Source organism: Schistocerca gregaria, chromosome 1 (genome assembly GCF_023897955.1).
Source record: "Schistocerca gregaria isolate iqSchGreg1 chromosome 1, iqSchGreg1.2, whole genome shotgun sequence".
NCBI classification, from domain to species: domain Eukaryota; kingdom Metazoa; phylum Arthropoda; class Insecta; order Orthoptera; family Acrididae; genus Schistocerca; species Schistocerca gregaria.
Window position 1 is genome coordinate 1,058,224,963 of NC_064920.1, and position 18,242 is coordinate 1,058,243,204.

At 38.3% G+C, this 18,242-nt stretch overlaps 1 protein-coding gene across 1 annotated transcript in view; it reads right to left on the reverse strand.

The window, feature by feature from the left end:
• LOC126281065 (serine/threonine-protein phosphatase 6 regulatory ankyrin repeat subunit C-like) overlaps nucleotides 1-16,207 on the reverse strand; it is a 333,306-nt gene extending 317,099 nt beyond the window's left edge. The window contains exon 1 of the mRNA XM_049979813.1: nucleotides 16,124-16,207. The gene's annotated coding sequence lies outside the window, so the exon portion shown is untranslated. The remainder of the gene's footprint in view (nucleotides 1-16,123) is intronic.
• Between the last annotated feature and the right edge of the window lie 2,035 nt (nucleotides 16,208-18,242).

The following is an 18,242-nucleotide window of genomic DNA, read 5'->3' on the forward strand; positions in this document are numbered from 1 at the left end:
ATTTGTGCAGTACCATGAACCATGGACCTTGCCGTTGGTGTGGATGCTTGTGTGCCTCAACGATAAAGATAGCCGTAGTGTAAGCGCAACCACAATGGAGAGGTATCTGTTGAGAGGCAAGACAAACGTGTGGTTCCTGAAGAGGGGCAGCAGCCTTTTCAGTAGTTGCAGGGGCAACAGTCTGGATGATTGACTGATCTGGCCTTGTAACATTAACCAAAATGGCCTTGCTGTTCTGGTACTGCGAACAGCTGAAAGCAAGGGGAAAGAATAGCCATAATTTTTCCCGAGGGCATGCAGCTTTACTGTAAGATTAAATGATGATGGCGTCCTCTTGGGTAAAATATTCCAGAGGTAAAATAGTCCCCCATTCGGATCTCGGGGCAGGGACTACTCAAGAGGACGTTGTTATCAGGAGAAAGAAAACTGGTGTTCTACGGATTGGAGCGTGGAATGTCAGATCCCTTAATCGGGCAGGTAGATTAGAAAATTTAAAAACGGAAATGGATAGGTTAAAGTTGGATATAGTGGGAATTAGTGAAGTTCGGTGGCAGGAGGAACAAGACTTTTGGTCAGGTGAATACAGGGTTATAGACACAAAATCAGACAGGGGTAATGCAGGAGTAAATTTAATAATGAATAAAAAAAAATAGGAGTGCTAGTAAGCTACTACAAACAGCATAGTGAACGCATTATTGTGGCCAAGATAGACACAAAGCCCACGCCGACTACAGTAGTGCAAATTTATATGACAACTAGCTCTGCAGATGACGAAGAAATTGAAGAAATGTATGATGAGATAAAAGAAATTATTCTGGTAGTGAAGGGAGACGAAAATTTAATAGTCATGGGTGACTGGAATTCAAGAGTAGGAAAAGGGAGAGAAGGAAACATAGTAGGTGAATATGGATTGGGGCTAAGAAATGAAAGAGGAAGCCGCCTGGTAGAATTATGCACAGAGTATAACTTAATCATATCTAACACTTGGTTTAAGAATCACGAAAGAATTCTGGAGATACTGAAAGGTATCAGATAGGTTATATAATGGTAAGACAGACGTTCAGGAACCAGGTTTTAAATTATAAGACATTTCCAGGGGCAGATGTGGACTCTGACCACAATCTATTGGTTATGAACTGTAGACTAAAACTGAAGAAACTGCAAAAAGGTGGGAAATTAATGGGACCTGGATAAACTGAAAGAACCAGAGTTTGTACAGAGTTTCAGGGAGAGCATAAGGGAACAATTGACAGGAATGAGGGAAAGAAATATAGTAGAAGAAGAATGTGTAGCTTTGAGGCATGAAATAGTGAAGGCAGCAGAGGATCAAATAGGTAAAAAGATGAGGGCTAGTAGAAACCCTGGGGTAACAGAAGAAATATTGAATTTAATTGATGAAAGGAGAAAATATAAAAATGCAGTAAATGAAGCAGGCAAAAAGGAATATAAACGCCTCAAAAATGAGAACGACAGGAAGTGCAAAATGGCTAAGCAGGCATGGCTAAGGGCAAATTTAAGGATGTAGAGGCTTATCTCACTAGCAGTAAGATAGATACTGATGGCCTTGGGAGAGCCAGTCCTGACAAAACTCTACCATCTGGTGAGCAAGATGTACGAGACAGGTGAAATCCCCTCAGACTTCAAAAAGAATGTAATAATTCCAATCCCAAAGAAAACAGGTGTTGACAGATGTGAAAATTACCGAACTATCAGTTTAATAAGTCACAGCTGCAAAATACTAACACGAATTCTTCTTTCTCTAAGTCTACAAATGCTAGAAATGTAGGTTTGCCTTTTCTTAATCTTTCTGCTAAGATAAGCCATAGGGTCAGTATTGCCTCACATGTTCCCACATTTTTACGGAATCCAAACTGATCTTCCCTAGGTCAGCTTCTACTAGTTTTACCATTTGTCTGTAAAGAATTCATGTTAGTATTTTGCAGGTGTGACTTATTAAACTGATAGTTTGGTAATTTTCACATCTGTCAACACCTGCTTTCTTTGGGATTGGATTTATTATATTCTTCTTGAAGTCTGAGGGTATTTCGCCTGTCTCATACATCTTTTTCACCAGATGGTAGAGTTTTGTCAGGACTGGCCCTCCCAAGGCCGTCAGTAGTTCTAATGGAATGTTGTCTACTCCCGAGGCCTTGTTTTGGCTCAGGTCTTTCAGTGCGCTGTCAAACTCTTCACGCAGTATCATATCTCCCATTTCATCTTCACCTACACCCTCTTCCATTTCCATAATATTGTCCTCAAGTACATCGCCCTTGTATAGACCCTCTATATACTCCTTCCACCTTTCTGCATTCCCTTCTTTGCTTAGAACTGGGTTTCCATCTGAGCTCTTGATATTCATACAAGTGGTTCTCTTTTCTCCAAAGGTCTCTTTAATTTTCCTGTATGCAGTATCTATCTTACCCCTAGTGAGATAAGTCTCAACATCCTTACATTTATCCTCTAGCCATGCCTGCTTAGCAATTTTGCACTTCCCGTCGATCTCATTTTTGAGACGTTTGTATTCCTTTTTGCCTGTTTCATTTACTGCATTTTTATATTTTCTCCTTTCATCAATTAAATTCAATATTTCTTCTGTTACCCAAGGATTTCTACTAGCCCTCGTCTTTTTACCTACTTGATCCTCTGCTGCCTTCACTACTTCATCCCTCAAAGCTACCCATTCTTCTTCTACTGTATTTCTTTCCCCCATTCCTGCCATTTGTTCCCTTACGCTCTCCCTGAAACTCTGTACAACCTTTGGTTTAATCAGTTTATCCACGTCCCATCTCCTTAAATTCCCAAATTTTTGCAGTTTCTTCAGTTTTAATCTACAGTTCATAACCAATAGATTGTGGTCAGAGTCCACATCTGCCCCTGGAAATGTCTTACAATTTAAAACCTGGTTCCTAAATCTCTGTCTTACCATTATGTAATCTATCTGAAATCTGTCCGTATCTCCAGGCTTCTTCCATGTATACAACCTTCTTTTATTATTCTTGAACCAAGTGTTAGCTATGATTAAGTTGTGCACTGTGCGTGTCTTGTATATGTTCACAATATCTTTCCTGGTATAGCTTCATCAGTCCAAAGTAAACTCATCAGTTAATATTTCTGTTTACTGCATTGATGCAATAGCCAGTTGTAGAATTCCAGTTTGTTAGCCTTTTAGCTCTAATCTTTGTATGCTAGTGTAGTGATAGAGTTAAAATCTCGCACAGCCCTTCGTCATTCATGCATAGGATTCTCAAGTCATGTTATTTGAGTTACATGATCTTTGTTTCAACAGATCATGCTAGTTTACTAAACAAACATAGTGACCTCCGGGAGAAACATGGTCATACTGTGTAATAACAGCCTTGGTTTGGTGAGGAAGAGTATTAGAGGATCTATTGGTACACCATATCCAGCTCAGACCACTCACTGATTGAAACTTCCTGGCAGATTAAAACTGAGACTCGAAATCAGGATGTTTGCCTTTTGCGTGCAAGTACTCTGCTGACAGCTTCACAAGCACAACTCATCACCCATCTTCACAGCTTTAATTCTACCTGTACATCATCTCCTACCTTCCAAAACTTCTTCGTGCATAGCTTGTGGGATCAGCACTCCTGCAAGAAGGGATAGTGCAGTAGACGGCTTAGCTATAGCCTGGGGGATATTTCCAAAATGAATTTTTCACTTTTCACCAGAGTAAGCACTGTATGAAACTTCCTGGCTGATTAAAATTGTGCACCAGACTGCTATTTGAAATAATGACTTTTGGCTTCGGCAAGAAAGTACTGTACCAACTGAGCTACCCAGGTATGACTCATGACCTGTCTTCACAGCTTTACTTTGCCATTACCTCATCTGCTATCTTCCACAAACTTCACAGAAGTTCTCCAGCATAACTTGCAGGACTAGCAATCCTGAAAGAATGAATAATGCACATACATCGCTTAGTTCTGAAGATAGGAGATGAGATATCAGTGAAAGTAAAGCTCAGAGGATGGGTCATGAGTTGTGCTTGGGTAGCTCAGTCAGTAGGGCACATTCCTGTGAAGGGCAAGGATCCCCAGTTCAAGTCTCAGTCTGGCACACAGTTTTAATTTGGCAGTATGTTTCATATAAGTACACCCTTCATTGCTGCATGAAAAATTCATTTTGGCATTCATTGATTATTAGAACTCAAAGATCTACCACATTGCAGGGATGATGATCTCTACATTTTACCTAATGATGCATACAGCCCCACAAATGTCCTGTGGAATGGAGATTGGATGATTTAGTGAGCCAGTCGAGGCATGACAGTGCATTTGTCAAGCCAATAATGTATGAACAATATTATGAAAAGGAACGTTGCCACTCACCATATGGAGGAGACGCTGAGTCGCAGATAGGCACAACAAAAAGACTGTCACAAATAAATAAATCGTTCAGCCAGTAAGGCCTATGATGAGTGGCAACTTTCCTCTTCATAATATTGTCACATTACATCCTGGATTTTCCATTTTTTGATTCAGGAACATATACATGTAGATCTTTAATACAGTTGTTGTCATCATGGAAGATGGAACTGTTCACAAAAAACTCATCACGAAGATGTAGAAGAAATGGCAAAACCAAAACTTCACAAAACCACCTCTGTCCTCTGAACTACACCCTCCACACACTGCACATCAAGGGCCTCTTTAGACCTATCACACCTGTTGTGTAGTAGTTGCTGTTCCTTTAGAAATTTTCTGGAGAGCATGTATGTCATACAGGGTCCCTACCATCAGGAACTGTTCTTCTAAGGAGTTTGGAGGTGTTGGTAAGTGGAGGCCATTATTATTTCCATGGGAGTGCAATAAAAACCTACACTGTGGTTACCAGGATGGTTAGGTTTATGGATTTTGGAAAGTATGTAGAAGATGGGAGAGACGGGGTAATGAACTGAGGATAGAAATGGATTCAGGAAAGAGGTTCTAGGTTGGCCTAAGGATTTGAGAAGGAATTAGAGGTTATGCTGGACTTCTGAGATGGGATCACCGGGGCAAGTTTGTGGGTAGAAGAGTAGACAGTTGGTAGATGATGTCAATCAGGTATTCACTATGTTTCACCACAACAATGTTGAAGATTTTGCTTGCACAGAGAATGATCAAACCATGTTCTTTCTTCAGAGCATGGGTGGTTATTCTTCCCTCTGTTGAGAAGTTTGTATTATTTGGAAGGGACCTAGTAAAGGAGATAATGAAAATATAATTTTGCTATGCAGGTATGTAAGCCGCACTTTCCGAACATTCTGCTGAATTTACCTACATTTCTTTTTTGTGACAATGGAAACTCTATTGACTTTATTCTCATCCCTATAACAGACATTTTAAGTCACAATGAAAAGTTGTTTAATTATGTGATCATTTTCTCTACTAAATATTCCTAAAAGATTGAATAAAAATAATTTAGGGTATTAGGCCTTGCCATTATAAAACACTAAAGCAACTAATGGCCAACATTTCAACTGACTTTGCAGTGGTCCTCTTTTTCATGGTCAGTTAACTGCTGGATACTGGTGAATGTCTTCTCCTGGTTATCTGATGGCTACTGACATAAAATATCCAGGATGTCATTCGACAATCTGAAGAGAGATGTCGTGGAGGGGGATAACAGCACAGTAGTCTACTGCCTATGTTACTCTGATAGGTGATTGGAAGACCACTCTAGTAGACAATTGGTAGACAGCAGAAAATGAGCAGGATACTGCGTGTGCTACTCTAGTAAGTGATTGGTAGGCAACTCTCATAGGTGACTGGTTGGCAATAACAAACTGGCAGCTTGTATGCAGGGGGTATTGGTTTCCTGCTGCGAAGCATTAAAGACACACGGCAGGTCTCTCATGGCCACTTTTTATGCTGTTAAACCCGGGCCAAGTGGTACTACTGGTTGGTGAACTCACTCAGTCTGTCAGGCTGCAATCACTGAAAGCCAGACTGCAGGTAACTTGTAGCCATCCTCACTGTTCATGCTGTTTGAGCATTTAATTGTTTCAGTAGCCTCTTTTATTTTCTGTTATGAGCAAGCACGCGAGGTTGAAAATGGTCATATCCCTGGTTGTGTTCTGCTATAGTCAACTTGTTGTTCTGCCCCAGCCATACATAACGCTCATGCTCTCAAATGCAAGTGCTAATGGGTGTCGCGGTTTCGCCAACATAGACTTTGCCACATTCATGCTGAAGTTTGTAGATGCATGCTGAGCGCCTGTTGAATCATCTGTGGGCCTCAACAGATTCCAGATCTTGCAGCCACTCTGAAATACACGCCTGATTCCTCCACGAGGCACAACCTTGCCTACGGGGTCACTCACACCTCTCACATAAGGTAAGCACACAACAGGAAGAGTTTCTTCCGTACCTTTGTCTATTTTGTTTTTGCTGTACCTTGTAGCTCATTTTATGTTTCTGTTTCTATATATGTTTGCAAGGAATGTTGTCTTGAGCTTGCTGAGTTCATGTTCTATTTTGTTAGCATCACTAACCAGGTAAGCATGGGCTGTCAGTGCACATAAACAGCAATATTCTGTGCAGAATGGTGGTGTAGATCAGCATGCTGGTACCTTTCAGTGTGCATCAGTTTCCAGTAGCTATAGTGTCCTAGTTTGTTCCTAGATGTTTTTTAAATCTCCACATCCAGAGAAGCATGTAACATGGCTATCCCTTCTTCAAATTGTCCAATGAATCCCAAATATGTGATGCTAGCAACCATCAAATAACTGAAATAGACTATACAGGGGAAGACATTCACCAGTCTCTAGCAGGTAATTATGCTGAAGAGGACCGCTGCAAAGTCAGTCAAAATGTCAGCAATTCAGTTGCTTTAGTGTTATACAATGGTGCGGCATAATACCAAAAATTATTTTATTCAGAATTACACTGGCCATGGAAGCCTACATACTTATTCTTAAAATAGCTTAATGCTGCCATTATTTTTCCATGGTGCATTGCGTATAACTTGTGGCTTTCTTCCAGTCTGCAGAGATGACTTCCCATCAGGCTCATTGATGAGTCATATGACTGTAGATAGACTACCTCTCTATTAGTATTACCCTTAGCAATGTAACCTTAGATTTAGGTCCATATCATTTCAGTTGGGTTTAAGTGGCAGTGATAAGGTGGCAGACTCATGGTTCAGAATCAGAATTTTTATTCTCCCATAACATACAGAGTTAAATCACAAGATTTCTACAGGGGACTTGTCAATACTGCAATTACAATTTATGCATATTACAGAAACAATAATTATTATTTTTAATTTACAGAGATTGTGCGTAGACTAACAACAGTATTACTGTAAAAAAAGAGAGAATAATTATTACAATCATTTATTAGACATAAAACTTCTAAGCTTAATAAACAAAACATTACAGCCACTTGCCTTCATGTTCAGATTGTCATATTATCATTAAGAAATTCTTGTAGGTAATAATAACATTTCTGTACTAACAATTGTTGTAGTTTAGGCTTTAGTTGCCCATATCCATGGTGAGAATTTGTTTCTTTTTTAGAATGTTGTAAATTTTCATGTCCATATATTCTAGGGTCAGTACAAACAGCTTTAATCTATGAGTGGGAAGCATGAAATTCTCATTGTTCCTAGTGCTGTACTGATGTTTGAAAGTTATTGTCTATGAATAACTTGGAGTTACTGTATACAAAAGTAATCAGTTTATAAATGTACAAACATGGAGCACTCAATATTTTTTAATTTCTTAACAGTGGCGAAAAAGGATACTTATAGTTTTGTGTTAGGCATATTTCTAACAATTGATTTTTGTAGTTTTAAGATTCTAGTCATTTTGCTTGTGCCTCCCCAAAAAATAAGGCCTTACTTTATAACTGATTCAAAGTAGCTGTGGTAAACTATTTTTCTTATCTCCATGCTAGTTGAATATGACAGAATCTTCATTGCACATGTCAGACTGTTAAATTTACCTGCTAAATACTTTATGTGTGAAGACCAGTATAGAGTTTGGTCCTAATGTGGGGCTAAAAATTTAACACAGTATGCTTCTTTCCGTTCTTGGTCTTACGACTAATGTGGAATTCTTTTACCTTAGAATTTTTAGTTTTAAACTGCAGCAAATGTGTTTTCCCAATATTCAGTTTTAGCCCATTTAGTTGGAACCAGTTTTCCAAACTGTCTAATAGTTTTGTGACAGCTGAAGGAAACTGAGTGTGAATTTATGTTCAAGGGTGCATCATTTACACAAAGTAAAAACAAAATTGGCCCACAATTGAGCCTTGTGGAATGCCTTGTGACATAATCATCAATTCAGGGAAGGAATTTTCCTTACTTGACAATATAACTACCCTTTGTTTTCTGTTCGCTAGGTATGACCTAAACCACTTTAAAACACAACCCCCAATTCTGTGTCTTTCTATTTTATACAGGAGCAAGTGATGGTTTACACAATCAAATGCTTTTTTGAGGTCACAGAACAATCCTGCAACTTTTCTCAACTTGTTTAAGGTGGAGCTGATTTTTTTCACAAACTCATTAATGGCCTATACTGTACTCTTGTCTTTTTTTAAAAGCCATATTGATTATCTGAAATTATGTTTGATTTCTCAATAATTTTTTTAATTTGTGTTACCACCACTTTTTCAAATATTTTTGTAAAAATTGGGAGGATAGAGATTGGGAATGTTTGTTCTTTAGCTGTAATATAGTTTTCTCTACATCTTAAACTGAAATTTTCTGAAATTTGTTAAAGTATTCTTCTGCCTTGTGTCTTAAATGTACTTTTTCTGTGTAAGCTTGTACATTTACATCTGATTTAGATGCATTTATAAAAAAATTCTGAATGACTCTGACACCTAATCCGGGTTTGTTACAATTTTACTCCCCACCTTAATTTTGGAAATATCTTTGCTGCCAGTTTTAATGCCCAGTTCTGATTTTGCGATGGACCATGCTGCCTTTGATTTGTTTCCATGAGCAGAGATGTTTTTATTGTTAACAATTTCTGTTGCTGCTTTCACTATGCTTTTAAATATGCTTTTATACTGTTTAACATAGTTAATGGAAGCAGGGTCTTTGTCGTTTTCCAGTTCCTTGTGCAGTTGTCTTTTTTTCACTGGATATTTTTATTCCAGCAGTGAGCCAATTTAGCTTATTAAACACTTTCGTCTGACACACTCTAAGTGGAAATATTTCATTAAATACATGGAAAAAAGTTTCAAAAAATATGTTGAAATGTACAGAGATTGGCATCTCATCTTGGACTTGTCACTCCATTCCTTCTAATTTAGAGAAGAACAATTTTACGTTTTTAACAGTAAAATGTCTTTTGTTGCAAGTTTTTCTAGTACTTTGTTCATTTGTATTAGTAATTTCAGTAAACAAAGCAGAATGGTACAAAAATTCTAAATTACACATAGCTTCCTTGCATTATTGAATTTATAATTTGTTAGAATATTATCGATACAGGTTTCTGTATTGTTATTTTTTCTTGTGTATTCCGTGAAGTTTGCCTTGACCCAAATTTTTGGATTAGGTCCACTGGTTTCACTTGATAAATTTGTATTGAAATCAGCAGCTATTAAAATCCTTTTCTTTTTGTCATTACTGACTTTCTGTAAAAGACCCATTAACTTGGGTAAATATAATTTTGTTACTGCTACACCTGGAATTCTTTACATTGATATTAGGACAATATTTTGTTCTTCTAATTCAACTGATGAGCTTTCAAATGCACTTATGTTTTTGCCAGCTAATAGAATCTATCTGGAGAACCATGGTTTATGGAGAGGTGTTAATTCAAAAAGCTTCACCTTTCTAAGATTCTCACTTAGTTCAACCTTGTGAATCTGAAGCAAATCAGTCACCTCCCCTAGCACTTTACCATGGGAGGTGGCCTGTCATCAGAATGGTTAGGAGCACCATCAATAATCATTGATGGTGTTCATATATTTGGTATTAATGAGTATAAGAACCTCTCAATCAACATATCATGATTGTTCATGACAATGTCCTGTCTTTTTTTATTTAAAAATCGGCAACAGCAACATCTTTCCAAGAGCCAACAAGATGGGCCCCAGCAAGAATGCAGGCACAGATGGTGGTGAAAAATGGATTGTAAAAACAAACAAGAAAGATGATTTAAGAATTAACCAGAAGAGGTACATAATTTAACCTACCCTCTTTTTCCTGTCTTCAACCCATGACCAGCCATCATAAATGAACATATGCTTATTGCCAACATGGTTTACATGGGAACAGTGTGCTTGGTTCATTCAGCTGCCATCTACACGCCTTGCTCACATTCATCACCTCTGTATGACTCTTGTGTGTGACACTTTTACAGAAAATTTGTGAGGTTTCTGACTGCAAAAGATAAGTCTGCTTCACTTGTCAGAAAACATTCTCAATGTTCCTCTAAGTGTGTCATCTGTCCATTTCTTCTTTAGAATATGGCTAGAACTGTTCCACATTTCATAGTTACATTCCTTCATCAACATTCACATCTGCCTCACAAATTGGCATACCCATTTAGCTACAGTTTCTCTTTCCAACAACAGCTTACAACGACAGAATCATAGTGAAAATCGAGGTTATGCACAGCTGAAAATATCAATGTGGAGCTACCTAGAAACAGATCTGCTTCCTTAATTCTAACTGGTTCTTTGTTGAATATTGAATGATCCTTTTTGGAATAGTAGTCATAAACATGATGATGTACCGGAAACTCAGCAAATGAATCTATCATGATGATCCCGTTACCCAAACATTGTTTTCTCTTACTTTCCAGCTTCCTCTTCTTTCTCACATATTTCCTTGTTCATTTTCAAGCAGAATTTTCTCATTTATGTTAGAAAAGGCTGAAAATTTTGCTAAAACCATTAAAATGGGATGATACTTTTATAGAGGACAGTGTAAAAAAGAGCTGGGAAACTTTCTGTGACACAGTTGGGAAACTTTCTGTGACATATTAAGATGCATCATCAATGTAACTTGTCCTGAAGTACACAGAACTACTGGTGATAAAACAAACAAGAAATTTATGACTATTAAAATGAAAAAGCAAGAGACGAACTGATTGTGCTTTACGACATTCGTCAGAAAGGTAAAGGACACGCAAGTCATGAGGCGTACAGGTGCTACAAGAAAGCATGCACCTGGATGATAAGAGAGGCAAACGCTAGCCACCAAAAACTAAAAATACAAACTTCTATCTCTAAAACAGTCTGGAATTATGTAAATGAGAACAGAAAAGAGCCATATGTCTTAAAAGATATAAATATGATGTTAACAAGCAATGGACAAGAAGTGACAGTTCCATAACAGGTGTGTGATACATTCTACGACAAAAAAAATCATACATACACACTACAAAGGAATTATCCAAATGGGATGAAAATTGGTAGATGAGATGTACACGGAAAAAAAAAAAAAAAAATTACAAGTTCAGAAAATGTGGACAATTTATTCAAGAGAAGGACATCCACAAACTGAGCAAATAAATGATGTGTTTCAGCACTTCTGGATCTTATGCAAGCAGTTATTTAGTTTGACATTGATTCACAGAGTTGGTGGATCTCATCCTGAGGGATATTGTGCCAAATTCCATCCAACTGACATCTTAGGTCATCAAAATCCTGAGCTGCTGAGAGATCTCCCCATAATGCTCCAAACGTTCGCAATTGAGGAGAGATCTAGGGACCTTGTTGGCCAAGGTAGGATTTGGCAAACATGAAGCCAAGCAATGGGAACTATTGCTTCCTATGGGAGGGCATTATCTTGCTGAAATGTATGCTCCGGATGGCTCAGAGTGCCGTCGATGTGCCACTGTGCTGACAGGGTGCCGCAGATGACAACTAAAGAGGTTCTGCTATGAAACAAATGGCACGCCAGACCATTACTCATAGTTGTTGGACCGTATGGTGTCCCACTGCTGTTCGCCACACATGCCTTCCCTGTCATTGGAGCTCAATTCAAAGCACTACTCCAGTCAATGAAATTACAAACTGAAGACATGTCTCGAGACACTGTGGACACTGGTGGGATACCAACCTGACTGTTGTCTGCCATATGGACTGACAAGAAGAAATGATGATCTGGGGTGCCCTTTTTTTCATACCAGGCCCCCTTTAGTCGTCATCTACAGCACCCTTACATCACAGTGATATGTTGACAATATTCTATGACCCTTTTTGTTGCCCATCATGGCAAGCCATCCTGAAGTTACATTTCCGCAAGATAATTCCCGCCTGCACACAGTGAGTGTTTCTATTACTTGGATAGAATGTTTGGAGCACTGTGGGCAGGGCTCTCCAACCAGCTCAGCATTTTGATTATCTAATACATCAATTGGACAGAATTTGCCACAATATCCCTCATGAGGACATTCAACAACTCTATCAATCAGTGCAAAGCTGAATAACTGCTTGCATATGGGCCAGAGACTGAGTAACTGCTTGCATTAGGGCCAGAGGTGCACCAACACATTAGTGATTTGGTCAGTTTGTGAAGCTCCTTCTCTTGAATAAAACATCTTATTTTTCTGAAATTGGAATCATTTGACTCTCTGTACATGTAAATCGCAACTATCAATTTTGTACCATTTGAATAATTTCTTTGTGGTGCATCATCTTTTTTTTTTCTCTCTCTTAGAGTGTAGCTTCAGTCAGCATCATAGTCACAAGGGAGCAACTTCTAAAACAAAACATAGCAGTACCAATGAGCACAGAGCACCAATGAGCACAGAAAACCCCAAGTGGGTGGCTTCCCTTACAGATGAACTGTATGTATCAAAATAATTGAAGCACTGAAAATAAAAATAGAGAGGATTTGGAAGACATATCAACAACAATATTTAAACAATGTGCTATATATCCTGCACAGCCTTTGACATTCTAGATAAATTTGGCAAATGAAAGAAGTGTTCCTACAATATTTAACAAGGAACAAGGTAGTGGCAGTATTTAAAGGAGAGGAGAGATGAGAGCCAGGAAATCCTAGGCCAGTAACTATCACATCTGTTCAGTCTAATATGTACTATTAACAGCGATTAATTAGAGAAAGATAAGCTTCATAAAGAGACAAAATATCTTAAATAATGCACAACATGGGTTCAGAAAGGGGAGACCCACAAAGATTGCAATGGCAATGTTCATAACAATCATAATTAATGGATGATCAGAAGAAAAAAGTTTATGGTGCATACTTAGACCTTTCCTAAGCTTTTTATTGGGTATGTCACAGAATTTTTCTAGAGAAACAGTACTTCTATGGCATAAGAGAATAAGCCAAGGATGTTATATAAAAACCTTTGTTGAAAACAGTGAGATGTGTGTTGAAATAAAACATTAAGCTCGAAACACTGAGAAAAATGTCTGCTCTGATTTTCTGTATGTAAAACATAGAGTAGTTCAGGGTTCAGCACTAGGACTTCTGCTCTATGTCTTCTATGAAAATGGCTTCCCAGCAGTGGTAAACCAAAAAGCATTTATGTATATCAATGGCACAACCTTACTAGTATGTAGTGACTTAGTAAAGAATTTGGAGAAGAGAGCTGGTGACAATATGCAAATAATATAAACATATCATTGAGAAAATAATCTGTTGATCAACAGGAAGGAAAACAATTTCTACAAAATTTGTAACAAATGGAACTGTCTGCTCAGAGGATTTTATTCTGGACATTTGGTATGAAGATCTAGAAGAAATTAACTCTAATAAGTTTCTAGGAGTAATGTGGACAAATCTCTAGCAGTGGAAACCACATCGATGAAATCTGTTCTAAAATAAGAACAAATATTAATAAGAAAATATTGTAAATGGTGGATACACAAATCTCAGTTAAAAAATCCTATGGTCTTATTTCCCACACACATTGCGCTGTAGGGAGGAGCAGCAGATGTACATATTCAGAAAATTTTAAAACTTCAAAAGAATGTCATCAGTAGCACAGTGAAACTGCCACCATAGGAATCCTGCAATTTTCACAACCACAACAGAAGAACTAGATAAAAGTCCATATCTGCAGCAAAAGTCTGAAAATGATAAGATAGGGACCCTACAAATGCATGAAGCTTATTTTACGACAGACTGTCACATAGCATAAAGAGCATAAGGGCAATGAGTACTTTGAAGGAGCGTCTTATCTCTAGGGGTTGCTATAAGGTGAAGTAATACTTGCAAGTAATTCACAAAATAAACATAAAATGAAAACTGGAAATGGTGTATAACACTTCTTCTTCTGGTGAAAACCAACTTCCTGAGGAGAGAAAAATGAAAGACCAAGTGCATGCTGAAAATACAGAAGATAATGTATAGAACAAGTGGGGAACTGTGTTTATAATGCTGTGTATTAGTGCAAATATGATTTAAAAATAGTTTTTCCAATTAAGTATAAATGTATTAGTATTTTTTCAGCAGAACTGTATATATGCATAACTTCGACTATTTTCCTTAAGCCTGCAGTCTCAGGGGTAAATTAATGTAGACTATTAGTGTTTGTCATTACTGTGTGTTACAAAGAAAATTTGTTTCACATGTGTTTTTGCTACATCCAAAATATCTCGTAACTGCTGATTATATGTTATCACAATTAGTACTTTTAAAAAAGTCGTTTTGTCATACAAAAGGTAAATTTGTAAGCAGTTTTGTTTATTCTGTATACCACTTGTAATTGAGCATGTCTAATATTAAAGTAAAACGTGCAGGCAATAATTCTTTTTATTAACTTGTTAACTTCCTTTTGTCGAACTAGGGATGAACATTTCTGTGAATGGATCTCATACAACAACTCCCTACAAGAGCAAGTGTCATATGACAGTTTAGTCGCAGAGGAGGGTTGGCAGTTACAGTTACAAGTCTCGTGGTTAGAGTCGAATCTTGAGGGAGGGGGGGGGGCTTGAGCTAAGAAAATATGTATCATTGTGGCTTCTCCAAATTCTCTGGAGTAAGCAATGGTATTTGTGTTAATTTGTTTGAGGCAGAGAGAGAAAAAACAGGTGTAATTTTGGGGGAGGGGGACAGCTACAATCCCATATCTGCTCCCCCTCTCCTCGACATTCGCCACTGTTTGTAGAATTGGTTGAATGCGTGCAGTACCTTCCATGAGAGCTGCATCCCACTATTTGCTGTTACCTAATGTGATTTTGAACACAATATAGTAATACCGGTAGGTAGTTAAGATGAATATCCCTGCAACAGAGACGAATTTTTGATAAGGAGAGTATTGAAAGGAAGGAAGCTACCTAATAATTCAGAAGATTTTAGGTAGTTACTGGTAGCGTACAAGATTTTCTTAGTACACATGTACACTAATAATTTCTGAGGAGGCTGGAATTCTCGTTCACTACACGGAATAATAATGGATAACAGTCAAAATAGCTCTTTTCTTTTTATAGAAACTCAACGATTCGTCGACGCTGTGGCGAAGAGAAGCCTTAAGATTTCTATAATCCCTAAAAGTGTGACGGCAGTTATTCGACCTTATTCATTTCCCCAATTCCGCTATTACTCTCGCTGTGTGGCGAGAAAAAAACGGGTACATTACCGGCAACGGTTCTAATTAAGTAATGAATACGCCTTAGGTTCTCTGTGGTTTACCTCGCTCTAAATGCGAATGTCAGAATGGCTCTTTAAAAAGAAAGAGATCAATTTGTTAATGGAGCTTATTCTCTCTCTGATGCCTTTGCTGTACAAAGGCCTGGAAATGCAAACTGGCTTGATCCTCCAGAAAAGTTCAGACCTTTTGATTATTGCGTCATTTTACTTATTATATGGAATTAATTCTGGAACTGTGAACACTTTGGCTACTCATTTGTTTGTGATGCGCGGTACTTTTAAACGAAACGAACAGCTGTGTTCGTCACTGAAAACTGCAGAGTATATTTTATGTTCCTTGTTGAAGACCCAAGACCCACATTCCACAAATATATGTGTTATATACAAATGAATTAATATACCGTAGTTTCATAACATTACGAAATTTTCTGGTTTGCCTTAAAAAGTAAAACTTTCGTCCTGGTTTCGACAATTTGATACAGCACGACATGCTCTCAAGTACAGCAGCTATCAAATTGAACGTTATGACCGAGATACGCTAATATATCTGTCGGAGAGTTAGTAATCATTGCAAACCTGCCGCAGTACTCACCAGATGTCGTTGTCTGTCCTGTAACACCAGCGGTGTGCGAGGCAGGACGTAAACTGACCTTCACAACGTGAGAATCGTTTTTATATAGGAGTTCTTCCGTGACTTCACATGGTGTAATTTGTGTTGCAAGCGTTGCTGTAATCCATGCGGTACGTCGATACAGACTTGTCTTATCTTTAGATACATCGCCGAAAGCACTGGATAAGAATACCCGCTGATCGTGAAAACTTTATCAAGCGCAACACTTCCGGAAATACTATGAAGCCGAAAGATCCATTGTATAACAGTTAACGTAGTTGCCACAATTCCTGTGATTGTTGCCGGAATGGGAAGTAGGTGCTCAAGCTTATAAGACTGCATATTATTTACTAATATTAGAAGTGAAGAAGAGAAGGAACCAGGTGACGCACTGTTGAAGCTATTGTTGAACGAGGAACCATCCGTCAGACGCGATTTAGCAAAACCTATCACATTGTGTGGATGAGGAAACGAGCCTCGATACTCCCAAATGCAAGTCCACTGCATCCTCTCTCGGCCACGTGGCTTCGAGCTGCAGCCGAAAAACTTTTTGCAACGGAAGAGCGCGTTTTCTGAAGATATTGGCTATTCATTCTTGCTTCAGAAATTTGTGACAAATATTTGTTCGATACTTATGCTACATTTCAAGGTTAGGCCTACTGAATGTAGTCTGACAAAGAAGATTACGAAGGAAAAAATATGTTAACAGTGATCTTTCTCTCTCTCTCTCTCATGCGACCTCCTTTATGTAGTTGCATATTATTATGGTAGTCCAAGTTATTGTTAACGAATGCTGCTCTACACGTCATAGTGAAGCAGATCCATGACACTATTTTTCAACGTAGGCACTAAATACAGCATCTGTAAGCAACGCCCGGAACATTCTACCAATCGTTCAATAACTCAACGAAAGAAATCCGCTCCTTGGTCACGGAGCCATTCCAGAACTGCCGTGTGAATATCTTCATCGTTAAAAAATGTCTTTCTCTACAGATTTCTTTGCAGCTTGCCGTAAAGATAGAAATTTCATAGTGCAAAATCTGGGCTTCCCAATCAGCATCACACATGTCTGTGCAGCCTCAGTCAAATAGTTGTCACCATTTCACTATTGATGGACGCGACATTGCATTTTGGTCCATATATCGCCAGATTTCAAGCTTAATAGATGTTCAATTTAAATTTTTTGCTCACAATAATCGTTGTTGTCCGCGTACTTCAACTTTTTAGTACCTTTCCAGCAGTGGCGTAGCTAAGTAGGTTGACACCTGGGGCGAAGTTTTAATTATAAACTTTCTAAGACCCCAAACAAAGTCGCACATGATGGACTGTTGCACAGAATGAGAGGATGGTTTGGATAGGATAAAAAACAGTACATTACTATTAAGTTCTAACATTCGTGCTTGAGAGCCGGTATGCACATCAGCCAGTACGGTGTAAGAATAACTTAGTTTACACGCCATTTTAGCGGTAAAATGCCCGAATGCATGAACAAAGCTCAGCTCAATCAAAAAACTCTCTAGTTGCCCGCCAGCATCCCCCAGGAATGAAACAACGAGAAAACAAAGTTTTTGCAACTCGTGCCATAGAATTTAGCAAGTTTCGTCACGGAGTTGGTACCCAGTACTCGCACCGCAGCACAACTGTCTCTGCAGAAAACCGGGAACATGAACTTTCTCCTGACAATGTGTCGCCATTCTTGGTGTGCGACGGTCTTAGCATGGGACATGTTAATCTACTTTCTGAAGTTCCTACATGCCATTTACTGCTCGATGTGAGCAGCAGTCTATTGCAGTGAACTTTCCAGTCAAGTCTTGAAAAGCTCGCTGTTAAACAAGAGAAATTCCAGTTGGGAACATACGCAAGAAAAATTTAAGTTAGGAATTGCCCATAAAAACTATTAAAAAATTGTTCAAATTAGAGAAATTTGTAGCTCTTCTTAGTCAGTGTGGGGAAATACTGCTCCAAATAGTATGTGTATACGTTTTAGAAAATAAGTCAAATCGATTGGTTATTTATGCTCGTGATATGTGGGGTAAGGTGAGCTATGGTGACGAAGCGGGTAAGACGAATAGGGCATTTCTTCAACACTTTCATAGATGCA